General features: G+C 36.0%; 1 long non-coding RNA gene and 1 other non-coding gene across 2 annotated transcripts in view; one reads left to right on the top strand and one right to left on the bottom strand.

Moving 5' to 3' along the window:
• LOC123609836 overlaps positions 1–17,688 on the bottom strand; it is a 63,677-nt gene that overhangs the window by 14,579 nt on the left and 31,410 nt on the right. The window lies entirely within an intron of this gene.
• Positions 13,301–13,373, top strand: TRNAK-CUU. The gene has a single exon. It is a non-coding gene; the product is annotated as a tRNA-Lys (tRNA).

Raw genomic sequence — 17,688 nt, 5'->3', positions numbered from 1 at the left:
ATCTTTCTATGGGTGTACTGATTGATTTATTAATTCATTCATGCATTCATTCAATATTATTTTTCAATATTTACTATATGTAAAATTTTAGGCTTTACAGTGGAATATCATGAAACATAGTATGAAATACAAGTCTAGACCACAAGAAGTGTCCATTCTGTCTATAACTTAAAATCAATATCAAAAAGTAAGCCAGAGTGACATCAGAACATTAGAGTAGCAATTTCAAAACTTTGTCTCATTGCAAAAGCAAGATATGAGCTGGCAAAAACTGTCAGAATTAACTTTTTTTTTTTGAATTCTGGAATCAGAACACAACAATCAGGGGAATATTTAATGAAGAGAAAAACTTTTGGATTTGGTAAGAGAGCTCTGGGGCACTTTAACTCATGTGGTTGCCATCTGCACGACTCAGTTTAGCAGCAGCAGCCTTGAGATGGCAACCTGTGTTGCTGGTGCAGGTTATTGGTACCAGAGGGATCAATATGCACCTTGTTCTTAAAGAATTGTGGCTGTGTGTTTTGGCCTGTCTAGTGGATGTCTGAAGGATCATCTCAAGGGCTTGATGTGTTTCATCTACCTCAGAGCTGTCACAGGATTGTGACAGCATCCCCAGCAGTGTTTGCTGAAAACATGTAAAGGTAAATGTATTAGCCATGGCCACTTGAACCAAATTAGAATATTTGAGACAAACAAGAGACCAAGAAGCTTGGGAATAAAGAGGTTGGGGAAGGAGAAACATAGGGAGGAAAGGCTTTGAAAACCTCCCACATAGTCTCAAGTATATAGATGGTCATGAAAATGGCTAAGTCTGAATGCACACTCAGAAAACACCTGAGAAGAACCTAAGTTTCCACCTCTGGCTGAACTTCAGGCTCTGTGTGGCAGGAAGTCAGGAAGTGAAGACCACAGCAATCTTATAAATTACCTGGCAAGTGGGGTGCCTGGGTGGCTCAGTCAGTTAAGCATCTGACTCTTGATTTTGGCTCAGGTCACGAACTCACGTTTTGTGAGCTGGAGCCCAGTTTGTGAGCTTGAACCCCACACGGGGCTCTGTGCTGACAGCACAAAGCCTGCTTGGTATTCTCTCTCTCTCCCTCTCTGTCTCGACCCCTCCACTGCTCACACTTTCCCTCTCCTGTCTCAAAAACAAAACAAAACAAAACAAAACAAAAAACAAAACAAATAAACAAACAAAAACTACCTGGCAAATCTTGGAGTGCCTGAATACAGAGTCCATCTGAAAAGTCAAAGAGAGGTGGTTGTTGTTTTTTTCTCCTTTCTTTTTTGGTTTTAAGTACTTAAGAACATCTTTGTCAAATCTTTAGCTGACTACAAAGCTGAAGAAACAGAAATGTCAGTGGCCAAGACGAAGAATGTATATTAACAAAATTAGTTTAGAAAAAGAACTAGACAAACAACCCACCAAAACAAATTGTAACAACAAACTATGGGGAAGGAGAAGAATCTGATTTCTAGAGTTACCACACTGCAATGTTCAAAATATCCATCTTTCAACAGAAAATTATGAGACAGGCAAAAAAAAATAATAATAATAATAAACATGAATGTTCATACCACTAAGAGGAAAAAAAAATTAGTAGTAACTGTCACCAAAGAACCCCTGAAATTGATCTGACCTAACAAGTAATTTAAAATAATTGTTTTAAATATGTTAAAGGAGCTAAATGAAACCAAGAGAATTATGCCTCACCAAATGGGTAATATCACTTAAGAGATGGAATTTGTTTTAAAGCCATACAGAAATTCTGGAAGTAAAAGGTATAATAACTAAAAGAAAAATTTCAGTAAAGCAGTTCAATAGCAGTTTTTTTTTTTTTGTTTTGTTTTGTTTTTTTTTTTTTTTTCAAATGAAGGGTAGTTGATTAAATGATCTCTTTTTTTTTTTTTTCAACGTTTATTTATTTTTGGGACAGAGAGAGACAGAGCATGAACGGGGGAGGGGCAGAGAGAGAGGGAGACACAGAATCAGAAACAGGCTCCAGGCTCTGAGCCATCAGCCCAGAGCCTGACGCGGGGCTCGAACTCACGGACCGCGAGATCGTGACCTGGCTGAAGTCGGACGCTTAACCGACTGCGCCACCCAGGCGCCCCTCAATAGCAGTTTAGAATAGACAAAAATAATATCTGTAAATTTGGAAATTGATTATTTGAGAGCATCCAGGGTGAAAAACAGAAAGAAAAAAGAAAAGAAAAACAATAAAGAAAGATGAGACTTCTGGAACACCATCAAGCATATCAATATAAACATAATGGAGTCCCAGAAGATGAGGAGAAAGAGACAGTGGTCAAAATAATATTTGAAAATTCAAGGCTAAACACTTGCTAACTTTTCATACTGAATCTACACATGTAAGAATTTCAACAAACCCAGCTTGAGTAAACTCAAACAGTTCTACAGTAAAACTTCTTGAAAATTGTTGAAAGACAAAGAAAGAATTATGAAAGTAGCAAGACAGAAGTGAATTGTCTCATACAAAGGAAACTTAATAGTATTAACAGCCATTTCTCACCAGAAACTATAAAGGCCAGAGGGCAGTATGATGAGATATTTAAAGTGTTGAAAGAAAAAAAAAAAATCTGTTAGCCAAGAATTCTATATCTGGTAAATTTCCTTCAAAAATGAAGCCATTCTTATATAAACAAAACTACAGAGTTCAGTACTAGCAGAGATGTCTTGTATGAAATGTTAAAGGAGGTCCTCAAAATGAATTAAAAGGACTAGAAGTAACTCAGAGCCATAGGAGAAAAATAAAAACCCTGGTAAAGGTAACAACATAGGTAAACACATAAGCCAGTATTATTGTATTTTTTATTTCTTTTTCCTCTTTTCCTCATTTTTTTCTTCATTTTTAGCAAATTTCTTTATAATTGTAGTTGACACAAAATGTTATATTAGTTTCAGGTGTGCAGCACAGTGATTTGACAAGTTTATATATTAGGCTATGTTCACCATCAGTGTAGCTTCCGTCTATCACCATACAATGCCATTATAGTATCATTGACTACATTCCTTATGCTGTGCCTTTTATTCCCATGACTTATTCATTTGTAACACCTCTTTTTAGTCTATACAATTTAAAAGAGAATTGCATAAAAATAATTATTAATCAATGTTAATGGGCACACAATGTGTAAAGATATAATTTGTGACAATAATAATATAAGAGGGTTGGAGTTATATAGAAGCAACTTTGTATACTATTGAAACTAAGCTGGCATTAATTGGAAATAGAATAAGATGTCAATTGTATTCCCCAAGGTTACCATTAAAAAAAATAACTAAAAAATATACAGTTAAAGAAATACCATGGGCTCCACTAATATCATATAAAATAGATTGTAATGCAAAAATTGTCCCAAGAGAAAAAGAAATACTGTATATTACATATTACATATTGATAAAAGAGTCTGTTTTTAAGAATTTTTAACAATTACAAACATATACACAGCTAACAACAGGGCCCCCAAATCTGTAAAGCAAAAACTGACAGAGAGAAATACTTCTAAAACAATAGTTTTAAACTTCAATATCTCCCTTTCAATAATAAATAGAGCAACTAGACAGAAAATGAAAAGTAAATAGAGTATTTGAAGAGCACTATGATGCAATTAGACCTAATAGACACATGTACTGCAGAATATACATTTATTTGATATGGACCTGGAAGATTCCCCAGGCTACACTATATTCTACTCCATAAAACAAGTCTCCATAGATTTTTAAATAGCTAAAGAATAAAATATGTTTTCTCCAACTGCAATGGAATGAAACTGCAAACCAATAATAGAAGCAAATCTGAAAAACAAATTATGGAAATTGGACAACATAGTTTAAATAACTAATAGTTTAAAGAAGAAATCACAAGAAAATTTTGATAGTACTTTGAGACAAATGGAAACAAAATCCCAAAATAATGAAACCTGTAAGATGCAGCTACAGTAGTTCTCAGAGGGAAATTTGTACCTATAAATCATACATTTAAAAATAGAACTATCTAAAATCAATAGCCTAATTTTAAACATAAAGGAACTAGAAAAGAAGGGCAAACTAAGTCCAAAGCTAGCAGAAGAAAGGAAATGAGAAAGATAAGAATGAAGATTTAAATAAATAAATAAATAGATAGATAGATAGATAGTTTATGGAATAAGTGAAAATAAAAGTTGGTCCCTTGAAAAGATCAACAATACTGACAAACCTTCAGGTAGACAGAGAAAAAAGACAGATTATTCAAATTATTTAAATTAGAAGTGAAAATGAGAACCACAAAAAATTGAAAACGAGGATATTGCTTCTGGCCTTAGATAAAAATGTTATAAAAAACTTCATAAACAATTGTATGCCAAGAAATTAGTGCACTATATTATTAGTTGATTTTATATGTTGAATCACCCTTGAAATTCTTGGGTAAATCTCATTTGGCCGCAGTGTATAATCCTTTCAAATGCTGCTTGGTTCAGTTTGATAGTATTTTGTTGAGAATTTTGCATCTATTCTTACAAAGATGTTGTGTTTTTCTTTTCTTGTGATGCCTTTGTCTGGCTCTGGCATCACGCTAATGTTAACTTCACAAAACAAGTTAGAAAGTGATCCTTCCTCTCCTATTATTTTGTAAGAGTTTGAGAAAAATTCGTGTTAATTTTTCTTTAAATGTTTGGTAGAGTTAATCAGAAAAAGTGAGATTCATCCAAGAATTTCAAGGGTGATTCAGCACATTAAATCAATCAATAATATATCACATTACCACAATGGAAAAAAAATGCATGATTATGACGATTGATATAGCAAAATCACCTGACAAAATCCAGCATCCAGAATGTATAAGTTACACTTAAAACTCAACAACAAAAAGGCAACCAGTCCAATTTAAAAATTGGCAGAAGACATGAACAGGCATTTCTTCAAAAAAGATATACTTAAGTATCCAATATGCACTTGAAAATGTGCTAAATAGCATCAGTCATTAGAGAAACGGAAATTCAAACCACAAGATATCACTTCATAGTAACTAAATGGCTACAACAAAAATACAAAAATTAAAAAAAAAGAAAAACACCAGAATGTAACAAGCGTTGGCTAGTAACGAAACATGGAGAAACGAACTCTCACACGTTGCTGGTCAGAAAGAAGAGTGCTACCACTGTGGAAAACATTTGACTCTTCTTTGAAAGTTAAACACAGTGTTCCCATAAAACTCAGCAATTCCTCTCCCAGATATATATCCAAAAGAATGAAAAATAGATGTTCCAGCAAAAACTTGTGCACAAATGTTCAAAGTAGCACTATTCAAAATTGGTCCAACAGTCTATCTGTTGATGGATGGATAAGTAGTGGTATATCCATAGGATAGAATCTTACTCAACCATAAAAAGGAATGAAACAAGGATATATGCCACAACATAGGTGGATATCAAAGGCATTATGCTAAGTGAAGGAAGACAGTCACAAAGGCCACATTTTGCATGATTCCCTTTATATGGTATATTCACAGTAGACAAATCCAGAGAGACAGCCATCTTGTGATTGCCAGAGGCTAAGGGATCAAGGAGTAGGGATTAAGGAGTGACTGTTTAATGGTTGTGAGGGGCTGGAGAGAGGGGGAAATGAATAGTGACTGCATAATGGGTAAAGATTTTCCTTTGGGGTAATATCAATATTCCGGAACTAGATGCTGGTGATGTTGTACAACACTGTAAATGTACTAAAAGCCACCATGAATTTTATCTCAAGTTAAAGAAGTATAAATTAATGGGCAGCATAATATGATCTTACGAAAGATGTCACGCAGTGGTATATAATTCCTACCAAACAGATGAGACAAAAAAATGTTCGATGGAAGGTGGAAGGAGAGTTCAATAAGCTTCAGAAGGGGAAATGTTTACTAGGAGAATCAAAACTTCCTCTGAACTTTCAAAGAAGTTAGGATGGAGATGGCTAAGGGGAGTTTGAGTGAGAGGCGAGGAAGTGGGGAGAAGTTCAGAAGCAAAAGATAATGCTCTGCATGGGGTGGCATAGTTCTGCTATCACCTGAAAAAAAAAAGAGCCATTTTCTGAAACATAAATGGCAAATGGGTAACTCAAAAGTCACATGTAGCTCATCGATGACAACTGTTTGGTGCACATAGCTATTTAAAACTGGGAAAAATCCACTTAAAATCTGGATTTTGAACTTTTCTTAAAAATTAAATATATAGGAACGCCCAGGTGGCTCAGTCTGATGAGTGGCTGACCCTTGATTTCAGCTCAGGTCATGAACTCGTGGTTTGTGTGTTCAAGCCCCACATCAGTCTCTATGCTAACAAAGGCAGAGCCTGCTTGGGATTCTTTCTCTCCCCCTGTCTCTACCCCTCCTCTGCTCAAGCTTTTGCTCTCTCTCTCAAAATAAATAAATAAACTTAAAAAAAATAAAAAAATTAAATATATATATTTAATATATATGGCAATGGACTCCCTATTCTTACACATTACAGATTTACTGGAGCAAAGCAATGGTGGGCCCTTTCCGAAGGAGTCTGAAAACACTCAGTTGCATTACTTATTTCCTAGACATTTAAATTTGAAGGACAGAATCAAAATTTTTAACATCTTTTTTAGCTTCTACAGTACCATAATTCTAAAGTAAATTTGCAAGAATAACCTTTCCATGAACCTTAAGAATCTAAGTAATAATTTTAAATTTTTGAGTCATTATGCATCCCATAGAACGTAAGGTGCTCTGTGTTACAGACATCCAGTTTTAATTTTACATCAAGCCATCCAACTCTCCTTATGAGATGAGCAGATTTATTATTTCATAATCTCATTTTAGGATTTTATAGACCAAATGGGACACATGTCCTAGGAAATGTTAATGTGGAAAGGATTTGTTCAGAAATATAAATTTTCTCTATTTAAAAAACAGAATTTAAAGAAAGGATATATTTTTTCAATCAGTTTTATAATGGCACCCCCACGCATATTTTGCACCTTCAAAATATCCCAATTCTATATATTTGTAGCTGAATATATTTTTGTTCTGACACAGCTGGAAAAAGCTTCAATTTAGCAATTTAGATTTAGCAAACAATTTGTGCATAATATGGCCCATTTGCTTTTGGTGTTATTTCATCATGATTTTAGAGCCAAAAATACTGCAATATAAAAATCAGCAATTGAGTATGTGCAGTGACTCTGATGAACTGGATTTTCAATAGTGTTTTGTTTAAAATATTATCCAGCCTGCTTAGAATGTATAATTTCAAAAATGTCATGGCTTAAAAGGTAAGATGCCCCTTACTGGGTCTAATTTCCATTACAAATCAAGAGGACACAAGCTGTGATATCACTCATGGCCTATGTGAGAAGAACTTAACCCGCTGACCCACCTCATTCTTCTCTGTTCTTGTGAACACTGAACCAAGGCTATGTCTGATAAATTTATAACTTAATTTGTTTTGAGATTGTACATCTAGATTTTATGCAGTTTCTCAAATGGGAAGCAAATTATGCCCTACCTTCCAAGACTCTTGTCCTCTAAATAAAAGAAAGAACAAGACTCAGTTGCACTGAAACTAATCAGTGTGGGCTTTTCAGGATCTTACAGGTATGGCCAGTGAGACACTGAAGCCCCATTTTGTTCAAGTTTGGTTCAGGAGAAGAAGTTATAAAATCCATAGACACAAACGCAAATGCACACACACATACACACACACACACAATGGATGAGGAAAGGTGATCTCAGGATCAGGACCTCCTGCTTTGAGTTTCTAGTGGTTATTTGGAGGCTAGCAACCACTTGACCTCAGAGCACTTGTTTTCTTGCCTTTAGGATGAATGTTCTCTGGTGCCTCCCTGATTGTACACAGCTTGACTTACTAAAAAAAGCTGTGTGTGTACTGCTCTAGAACTCATTCAAGTCTAGACTCTATTTTTTTTTTTATTTTTTTAATGTTTATTTTTGATTAAGAGAGAGACAGACAGACAGACAGAACACAAGCAGGGGAGGGACAGAGAGAGAGGCAGACACAGAATCTGAAGCAGGCTCCAGGCTTTCAGCTGTCAGCACAGAGCCTGACGTGGGGCTCGAAGCTACAAACCGTGAGATCATGACCTGAGCCAGAATGGGACACTTAACTGACTGAGCCACCCAGACGCCCCAGGGGTTTTAATGAACAGGATTAATGAAGGGAAAGAAGAGGGTGAGGATGAGGGGACAAAAGGAGGTAAAGAAGAAAAGTACTGCATCCGGAGGTAGCAGAAAAAGGACATGAGAATGAGAATCAACATACCGTCGCAGGGGACTACAGGCTTCCTCATGGTGCCCAATTAAAAAGTGGGAGCCAGAGATCATTAGAATTGAGGAAGAAAAAGTAGGATGAATTCAGATGTCTGCAGGCGTTAAATCCCAAGATAACCCTGAGTCCTAGCATTCTACCAGATGGCAGTAAATATCCTTCAAAATTAAGCTTCTAAACAACTATACACTTATTATATTTCTTTCTTAAGGTGAATATTACCTTAATCATTATTTCCCATACTTCCTTTATGAAAAGAATCAATTGGAGTTGTAAAAAGCCTCACATTATGAGGCCCCTCTGGAAGACTGAAACAATACTGTCTGAGAGGGCTCAAGAATCTGGATTCTTCACAGGAATCTTATGGTCAGACATGTTTGAAAACGCTAATGGTGGAATTTCCTTAGCAGTAATTTCTATCAAAAGATAATGTGTCAGGGGTGCCTGGGTGCTTCAGTTGTTTAAGTGTCCAACTCTTGATTTCGGGTCAGGTCATGATCTCTGTTGTGAGATTGAGCCCCATGTAGAGCTCCCCACTGAGTATGAAGCCTGCTTAAGATTCTCTCTTTCCCACAGCCCCTCCCCCACTCATGCTCTCTCTTTCTCTCTCTCAAAAAAACAAAAACAAAAACAATGACAAGATAGAAAAAAACCACACCAGGATGTGTCAAATTTGATGTTTTCTTTTTAAATTTTAAATAACATTAAAATAAAAGGAGGCTATTGTATACATTGGAGAGAAATCCGTATTATAATAAAAAAAATTATTTAGTATGTCACAGTTAGGGTAAGATTTAAATTTGTTACTTCAGAATTGTATGAAGCAATTTTATACCATTGAATGACTCTGAATTAATTAACCATAAAATGCTGATAACCAGTTTTCTTCCTATATTTTCTTTTTAAAAGGAAATGAATGAAAATACAAAGAAATGATAATTATAGTTTTATAAATTCCAAAGATTAATTTCCATGTCCAGTCTAATTTGTGTGATAACGACATTCTGTCAACCTTAATTTTTACTCTGAATTTTCACTTGGTCATGGTATATGTATTTGCGTTTTTCTTTATGCTTTGCTGGGAATTCTTAAAATAGGTGACAGGGGTTATACAGGGTTTTAATCCAGGGGTAATAGAGAAAATATATATGTGATATAAGCTGTGTGATATGTTCATATAGCTTCCAAAGTACCTCGCAATTCATCTACATGACAGTTGTTATTGAAGCTTAAGATCATTAGCACAGGAAACTTGGCAAGGACATAAGACTGGGTTATAAATATTGGCTTCAGATGTCATTTTAGGACAGAATTAACTTCTCTCAGGATGTAGTAGCACGGATTACACAAGAGATCTTAGTTGAATCCAAAGTTATTTGTGAGATTAATGAATTAGACTGAAGGAAAAGCATAGAATACAATTTGAATTCATGTTGCTTTTGATTAAAAAAAAAGTTTTGGGGGCACCTGTGTGGCTCGGTTGGTTAAGTGTCTTTTTCAGCTCAGGTCATGATCTCACACTCCATGAGTTCAAGCCCCACATCTGGCTCTGCGCTGACAGTGCAAAGCCTGCTTGGGATTCTCTCTCTCTCCGTCTTTCTGCCCCTCCCCTGCTCAGGCTCTCTCTCTCTCTCTCAAAATAAGTAAACAAACTTTTAACAACAACAACAACAAAAAGTTTTGGTAGCAAAGTTGAAGAGTTCAATTTTTGTAACTTATACATTATCTAACATGAGGAAAATTACTTAACTTCTCTAAATGTAGTTTTTGTCCTGAGTCAAATTCAAGTAGATGGAAACTGTTTTTTTTTTTTCCTATGGTTCTTGGCACATGCTAAGTTCTTCTCCTTCCTCTTTCTTTTCTATACTTCATTTTCCTTCATCTTCCTCCTCTTTTTAGTCTATTATCATTAGTTTCATCATCTCTTTTACACATTTACTGACACATCCCTCTACCTCTGTTTTCTCAAGATTCTTTAGTTCCTTGAAAACCTTGCAAAATTACATTTTATCTATGAGAGTAGCTTTATATAGAGCAAAAATGTACATCAAAATACTTTCTCAGTGACATACAGTTTGAAAAATAAATACTATTTATTCAAATATCTATTATAAAAATGTATTAGGGCTGTTTATAAAATTGCATGGATTCTGACAGGATAAAAAAAATAAGTGATGAAAATAAGAAGGGAAAGAATGAGGTGAAGTCAGAGGAAAGTTTAATACACCAAGGAATTCCATAAAATAATTTGTAAGAATTTGGGCTGTAAATTTGCTTTTCCCAAAGCTAATGCATACAATACTGATGATGGTAATGGCCAAAAAAGAGAATAAGGAAAAATTATGTTTCATAAGTTACAGAGTTGGCAAGATGGGATCACATCACCAAGACCAGCAGTGGAAGGCATGATAACCACTGCTGTTACTAAGAATAGAGACAATTTTTTCCTTTAGTCCTCATGAGGTAAGTACCGATTGGTAGAAAGGGCAATGGCCTTGGCATTCCCCCAGGAAATGAGTCTGTCCCAGAGGGCACTGGTATCACCAGCATTTGGAATTGAGGCATTGACATGAGACCAAAGTAAGGTTCAATGAAAACTACCTTACAACTAGCCAAAATAGTGTTGTTCCATTGTGGACCTCTATGATGGTCTGACATGACAGAGGAGTAAGTTGTAGAATGCCTTAGAGAGATATTCTTAGCATATTTTTCAATCCTCAATAAATCCCGCAGACCTAGGTAAAAATTGTGGGGTAGTAAGTTTAAAGTTGTATTCTGGTTAGTACCTGGATAGTAAAGATAATACATTGTCAATTTGAGGTGGATCACATGACAATCACAGGCCTGACATCTCCTTGTGAGCTGTTAGGAACTAGCAACAACATATGAACAGTTGGAAACTCATTCCATTTCTACACAGGTGTGCACAAAGGAGATAACATATCGTCAGAGTCAATATTTTCCTCAGAAAAGGAATCCAGTTTTGCTTTAACACACAGGAAAATGGCCTGTGATGGCTTCCAGTCGAGTCTTATTGAATGTTGTTATAACCTAAGGCACAGATTTAAAAATTGATTCTAATTTATATCAGTTTAATAATTATTTACCTGAAGAAATATATATCCTAATATATGTGTGTTTAATTATTTAATGAAATCTTACAAAATGCATCTGGCAATTCTCATGGTTTTGACATATCTGTTAAAATATACGAATATACCTGGACTCAACATAATCACCCTTTTATTGAGAGAGGTGGCGTAATATTATGGAAGGTGTTGGAGACTTAAAGTAGAGAGATCTATGTTCTGTTCCAGAATGCACATGAACTTTCTGTGTAACCACGATGGTGTTTAGCTAAGTTTTCTTTTTGGTGAAATGAGAGATTGGTAACAGATAAGTTCAAAGGTCCCTTCCATGTACAGATTTGAAGGGATTCTCGCTGACTTTAACGTTTAAGCAGTTGTATGTACGTTATCCATGTTAAAATTTTATTCAGTTGCTAAAACAGCTCTTTCGTCTTTCACCAAATACAGCTAAGAATTGTCTCCTCAAGCAGGAGTGAAACAATTACTCAGTCAACAAATCACTAACTACTTAACAAACATCCACAGGTTACGTCAATAAGCAACATAAGTAATAAAAATCATTCCTATCACCTAAGACATACGGAATAGTCCTCATTTTAGAAACATAAAAACTAGTGACCAGAAGATGTAAGTAGATTTCAAAGGCCATACACCTAACAAGATAGAATTTGAGGTTTGATTTTTCAACTTCAAGAATTATGATCTTTTTCTAGTAAGCCATGCTCTTGATGACATGACAGAGATTCGGGTTATAGAGATAGATAAGCCAAGACATTCTAAAGAACAAAACAACAGTACTCAGTGATAAATTGTGTCAAAATTATTCTTTGAAGATTATGTTAGTTTTTCCATAGTTTCCATAGTTCCATGCATCACTAACAAGCACAAATCAAGTCACTAGGCTGATAAAATATTTAAAAAAAAAACCCTGAAATGTGGGGCACCTGGCAGGCACAGTAATTAAAGCATGAGACTCTTGATCTTGGGGTCGTGAGTTCCAGCCCCACATGGGAGAGTGGCAAAGAGTACTTAAAAAAAATTTTTTTAAACGTGAAAATGCTCAATTTAATTTATAAACACCCATTATTGGAGACTCAATACATTGTATTTACCTTTACATAATTGGAAAAGAAGCATGTATGCCATTTAAAAATTTTTCTGTCATTAAATTTCTGGAAATTGTCAGCTGGGCTTTAAAGAAAGAGGAAGACCAAGAAGATTTTTTAAATAAATAGTTATAAAAAGTATCCCTGTTTCAGCACATGACCTTTGCTTTGTCACCACTTTCCTTCGGAAAGACAAAGGGGTCACTAATGGGGTCCAGGATATACTACCCCCAAACATGGTGTCTGGGCATATTGACTACTTTAAGCTGAAGACATTTGAGAAACAGCCCGTACAGGAAGGATTTTCCCTGAATCAGTTCATAAGATCTTTATGTGAGAAGGACCCTCTCTCCTCCCAGAGGAAAGGATCATCCTTATCTCAAAAAAGAAGAGTGAGACAAATCTGAATGAACAGGTTTTGCTAACTTTCCCTCAGTTTACTACCTTTAGCTCATATCCTTTTTGTTCTGCCACATTTTTCTACCACTTTCTTCTCTTCATCAAACCTGGTATAAAGACACTCAGAGTAACTCTATCTTTCTGTCTTCATTTCCATACGAAGTGCCCATGTCAGGTAAAATTTACATTAAATAAATGTGCGCACTTTTCTTAATTTGTCTTTTGTCACACAGACCCCACTGAGAGCCAAAAGGATAGGAGAATGAAGGTATTTTTCTTTCCCTCCAGAATAATACTTTCAGACTTTAGCTTTCTCATACGTGAGACATAGAGACTTGTCAAAATAGTATCTAACGTCCGTTCTGGTCAATAACATTCTTGGAGTTTATTAAAATAATTAGTTGTAGGGGTGCCTGGCTGGCTCAGTCAGTAGAGCATGAGACTCTTGATCTCAGGGTCATGAGTTCAAGCCCCATGTTGGGCATAGTGCTTTGTTAAAAAAAAAAAAAAATTGTAAAACAGTTAACAAGTAGCAGCAATAGAGAAAGGAAGAGAAGAAAAGGGTAGTGTGATTTTACAACGTATAGTAAGTCAAGAAAAACCAAAATTTTGACTAACAATGACTTTGGGATTTTTTTCTTTGTAGGAAACATATCTCAAAATAGCAGAAGATGACCCAAAATGTGAAGAAGATTTAACATTGATCTCATTCTTAGGCCTTGAATCACTGCATAGAAACCATGATAGTCTAATAATTTCCATTAGATATTATATAATCATAAGGATTTGCAGTTAAATATATGGACTACAAACTTTTATAAGCCACATTTTAAAATGGGGTCAATATCATTAAATTTCAAATACAGAATATGAAGGAAATGAACTACTTTACGTTTCAAGTGATATCCTTATTATGAAAACATGAATCTAAATCTGCAGTTATACTAACCTATTGCCTAAGGCATTAGAAAGAAAATACCAGTATCTCTGTGTATTTCCACAGTTAATTGTTGTACATTCAAAATAGTGCACGATCGGGGCACCTGGGTGGCTCAGTCGGTTAAGCGGCCGACTTCGGCTCAGGTCATGATCTCGCGGTCTGTGAGTTAGAGCCCGGCGTCGGGCTCTGTGCTGACAGCTCAGAGCCTGGAGCCTGTTTCAGATTCTGTGTCTCCCTCTCTCTGACCCTCCCCCGTTCATGCTCTGTCTCTCTCTGTCTCAAAAACAAATAAACGCTAAAAAAAAATTTTAAAAAAACCAAAATAGTGCACGATCAATATATAAATTATAAGGTACTCACTGTAATTTTTATTTCTTAATCTTCATAAATTCATTAACAGTCAAGATAACCAGTACCTGGGACAAACAATCTCAACTCAAAAACCATGCAAGGAGGAACCTGAAAATATTTCATGTTTGTTAGATTCTGAATATTTGCATTTAAAAATAAGTATCCCAGGGGCCCCTAGGTGGCTCAGTCAGTTAAGCATCCGACTTAGGCTCAGGTCATGATGTCACAGTTTGTGAGTTCAAGCCCCGAATCGGGCTCTATGTTGACAGCTCAGAGCCTGGAGCCTGCTTCAAATTCTATGTCTCCCTCTCTCTCTGCTCCTCCCCGGCTCATGCTCTGTCTCTCTCTCCTTCAAAAATAAATAAAAACATTTAAAAAAAATTAAAAAAAAAAGCATCCTAAAGATTTAAGGCCAAAAATAAAACTAAAATAAATCAAACAACAATCACAAAAATCGGTAAACATCAGACTTTCAAATGGTAACTAAGACCACCAACCAACGTAATTTAGGGTTGGAAAATCTATAACCCACAGTAAAAGGTGTGTTTAGGTTAAAAGAGTATATGTTATTATCTCCAACATGAATTTAAAACGGAAAATTAAAATGAGTTGCTTTTGATAGACCCTCATTTTCAAGCTTCAAATCTCAAAACATTTCAGAATGACATATTTATGAAATGTTCATCTAACGAAAGACTGTTGGATATTTATATTGTTGGAATCTTATTAAGTTTGTAAGTAAAGGTTGGGAATAAAGCACAAAACTTTAAACTGGACATCCAGACGTCACTGCTAACCACAGACTTACATTCTTTCTCTATTTATACCGTTTGTTTACTTTTTGCATTTCCTCAGCTTGGACAGGGACTTTCTGCTTCTAGTCAATTTCACTCTTATTTTTGGCACATAAGTAAATTTTCCAGTACTTCTGGAAAATGTTACATCTAAACAATCCTTAGCAAAGAGATGATGGAAACATTCCTATTGGGATTTAATAAATTGGGTGGTGATAGTTGTCACTATTGTCCCAGAAGATATCCACGGTAACCCAAAACAGGTCTCCCAGTCATCTCTAGGAGGCTGACAGCAGTAATAGTTGGTGACTTCTCTCCTTCATCCCTCCCCAACACTACAACCTAAAACTACTATCCCAGTGGAAAACAAAAATGGCCTCCCAGGTTAGCCTGGCAACAACGAGTACATATTCCAGCCCCTCCTGAGTTTTCTGAATGATTCATTGAGAATTTCTGTCAATATGGTAGTCTGGAGAACTTAAGGCTGGTCTCTCGTGAGTACAGTTAACTCCACTCTCCTGTCAGTTACCAAATTCTTTTCCATCTAATCACATCATGTGATTTAAAACTAAACTTTGGAACACCATAAATGTATACTTCCCCCCCCCCCCAAAAAAAAAAACTGCCAAAAGGCAAGGGGATATTTTGTGTATAATAACTTACAGCTTTTATGGATTACACATACTCTGTTAAAAGGGAATCGTCAAATTAATTTCCAGATCAATACTCATCCGACACCTTCATTTGTATGCTTGCAAAAGAAGTTGCCTTATTCAAATCCCAGGGTTTTCTGTTATTATTTTAACTGGGGCTCTCCACTTTATCTACCTGCTGGTGAGAAGTAGATTTTACTTGTTTTATTGCCCAGTCAGGAGAAAATTTCCACACCAGGGTAGCCAAACTAAAAATGAAGAGGAAATTATAAATACAGCTTGAGGAGGAAGGAAAGACCATTTCCTTTCAGCCACTCTCGATTTGGCCTGACTGCATTATGACGAATACCGTGCAGCCTCAATATAGAAAGTGCTCCTATTGTAAAACCCTCAGTGCCGCCTCCAAACAGAACACAGAAGCAGCTTCCCACCAGGAACTCCGAGGAACACCCTGCATCCCGAAAGTAGTTTCCTATCTCGGTAACTTTCAATCTCAGTCAGAATCTTTATTTCAAAGGTAACAATTGCTGCCTATGGCACAAACGTAATGATTAACAAGATTTTTATATCGTGGTAATGGATGTGCCTGTGACCACTTCGGGGTCTATGTTAATGCCCTTTGGAATCAGGGAATGACTCCCCAGCTCTTGCTGAAATGTCCTAATACATGTCCGGAAGGGAATAGAATAAACAAAGATTATGACTTACTTGGATAGGAATCTAAGATATTTTACCATTTATCATTTCTCTTGTTTAGTTTACACAGAGAAATTCTAAATATTTCCTGGCATACCTGCATTTTCAAAGTGACCCGAAATGAAAGAGGAAACATAGCAATTTTATACAATGTAACAAATCTTACATGTTATCTTCTAAAATTAAAATTTTACACTTTAGGGGCACCTGGGTGGCTCAGTCGGTTAATTCAGCTCAGGTCATGATCTCGCAGTTTGTGGGTTCGAGCCCCACGTCAGGCTCTGTGCTGACACCTCAGAGCCTGGAGCCTGCTTCAGATTCTGTGTCTCCCTCTCTCTCTGCCCCTCCCCTACTCGTACTCGGTCTCTCTCTCTCTCAAGATAAAATAAAGACATAACAAATATTTTTAAAAACTTTACACTTTACATTGAAATCTATGACCATTTTGAGTTGATTTTTTATGTCGGGTACGGGGTTTAGTTTGAGGTTTAGAGCCTGGTGAACAGATCTGGGACATGAGGGCAAAAGAGTGGTCTATAAAAGGAAATAATCAATAAATGGGACTGCAGCAAAATTAAAAATGTCTGCCCTCCCAAAGACCTGATTAAGAAGATTAGAAGACAAGCCGTATAGACTGAGAAAATATTTGCAAACCACGTATCTGACGAATGACTTCTATATGTGATACGTAAAGAACTCTCAAAATCCCACATTAAAACAATAATCCAGTTAGAAATGGGCAAAAACAAAATAGAGAGTTCACCCCAAACGATATACAGACAGCAAATAAACTTTTGATAAACGATCAATATCACTAGCCATTAAGAAAATGCAAATTAAAAGAACAAATAAAATATCACAACACACCTTTCAGAAAGGCTAACATTTTTGAAGTTATAGCACAAAGTGCAAGCCAGGAGGTAGAGAAAGGGATCTCTTCTTCGCTGCTGATGGGACTGTAAAACGCCTTCCAACAAGAGCAAGCTATAGTGGGGGTGGGGGGGCGGGGGAATAATCCCTCCTCCATTAATAAGGTCCAGACAGGGCCTTGTTCCCTATCTGCAGTGATCAGTACCTGTCCTAGGACGGCCAATAAAAAGGCTTCCTTCCCCTGACCAGAGCAACTGATTTAGGCGTGAGAAATGTGACCCATACCACGCAATGTAAGTCCTTCTGAGATTAATTCATGAAATCAGAAAAAACAAAACAAAACAAAACATGTCTTGACTTCATTTACAGTCACTCCGATGATATGGTACTTAATTCAAGAATATGTTAAAAATCTGTCAACCTATGAAGAAACTAGATACAGAATCTTTTTAAATGTTTATTTCTTTTTTGAGAGAAAAAGAGAGAGAGTGTGAG

Source organism: Leopardus geoffroyi, chromosome B2 (genome assembly GCF_018350155.1).
Source record: "Leopardus geoffroyi isolate Oge1 chromosome B2, O.geoffroyi_Oge1_pat1.0, whole genome shotgun sequence".
In the NCBI taxonomy this organism is placed as follows: domain Eukaryota; kingdom Metazoa; phylum Chordata; class Mammalia; order Carnivora; family Felidae; genus Leopardus; species Leopardus geoffroyi.
This window is presented reverse-complemented; position numbering and strand designations above follow the sequence as displayed.